At 41.0% G+C, this 1513-nt stretch overlaps 1 non-coding gene across 1 annotated transcript; it reads right to left on the bottom strand.

Moving 5' to 3' along the window:
* Positions 1–754: 754 nt before the first annotated feature.
* TRNAP-AGG (transfer RNA proline (anticodon AGG)) lies at positions 755–826 on the bottom strand. Its single transcript has one exon. It is a non-coding gene; the product is annotated as a tRNA-Pro (tRNA).
* Positions 827–1513: the final 687 nt, after the last annotated feature.

Here is a 1513-nt window from a genome sequence, read left to right as displayed (position 1 = left end):
ATTTCTATTTTTGTTCTTAAAGGCCAACGCTCCTAGTGTAAATAATCTTTGCAAGCTCTTTAAGGTTAGAATTTGCTAATTGCTCTCCTTTTCGATATTCAATGTTGTCTCCGTAGCGCCACCTCCTGTCTGTCTGTCACGGTGCACCGGTTTCAACGAGTGATAATCGGAAGTGCAGTCTGTGTGCAGCCGGATCCCACTCGGGCTTCCGCTCGTTGACATCTCTGCTCATTATCAGATACTTCTGTTTTGCATCTTATAAATGTAACAAACTTACTATATTCTATTCACAAATTTGAAACAACCTCGTGCAAGGGAAATGAGTGTAATCCATTTTTTTTTTAATTAATGTCTTCTTGTTGTAAATCGTTTGAAATAAAAGGACGTGAACATTTTCTAAAAGAAGTCACTGTGTGTGCCTTAAACCATCTTCCCTCAACAAGGTCTAATTTTTGCCACTTCCAGTGCATTGTGCAGAACTGGTGCGAAAATATAGAGCACGAGCTCTACGTGTACCGACATGTAAACCCTATTGGTAAATGAACTTCTCAGTGGCATGTTGGTCTAGGGGTATGATTCTTGCTTTGGGTGCGAGAGATCCCGGACGAGTCATCTTTTGATTTTAATATTATTGGTTTAAAATAGGGGCACTGAAAAACACATCAGAAAGATAAAAATAAACATTTTTCCTTATTTAAAATGCATTAAATAAAAATTTAAAAATTTTAATATGAGAAAAATAAGAAAGAAAATGGGGCTCGTCCGGGCTTTGAACCCAGGACCTCTCGCACCCTAAGCAAGAATCATACCCCTAGACCAACGAGCCACGTTGGATGTTATTGCATCTTTCTCATATTCCAATTCTTAAAGCTCAGAGCTGCCACCAGAGCAGCATAGGGCTTTCAAGTAGACTTTTAAAGGGACCGCTCCATTAAAACCCACTCACTGAACAGCAGAGAAGGAATTAACAGCAGAACCAGAAGGACCCATAAGAACACTTCTTACCTCCCACGTCTGAGAGACTCAGCGGCAATAGAGCAGGGGCCCCACATGCACAGAGAGCGCTGTATCAGGACGTGCGTTATTTATACTTTGATAAACCTATTTTGTGCAGTCATTTTAAGGGCCATTTTCATCTCTCAGTAATTCTGACCAATATACTCGAATATGCTTCTAGTGCATTAAATGGAACTATAGAAGTGAAGGTGCTCGCTATTTACAGTATCTGTTATTCTGCTTGCTCCTGAGAAGTGCACTGGCAGCACTGCGGAGAAGTGCACCTACTCACCCTTTCAAATGGAAGAAGTGCAGGTACTCAGTACCGGACAGTGTACTTGCCCATTTAAAGCAATGCCCAACGCTATAAATAGCAAATAAAACCATATATATGATGAAATTAGTGGACACACGTACAAGCTCCGTCATCCGATTTTCTCCACATCCCTACTCATCACTCCCACGTTCACCAGTAACTAGACGTAAAAGAATGAGTGAGTGAAAGTGTGTGAGGGTG

The sequence above is a fragment of the Lissotriton vulgaris genome, chromosome 5 (genome assembly GCF_964263255.1).
Source record: "Lissotriton vulgaris chromosome 5, aLisVul1.2, whole genome shotgun sequence".
Taxonomy (NCBI): domain Eukaryota; kingdom Metazoa; phylum Chordata; class Amphibia; order Caudata; family Salamandridae; genus Lissotriton; species Lissotriton vulgaris.
Note: the sequence above shows the minus strand (reverse complement) of the source record. Positions and strands in the feature narration are given on the sequence as shown.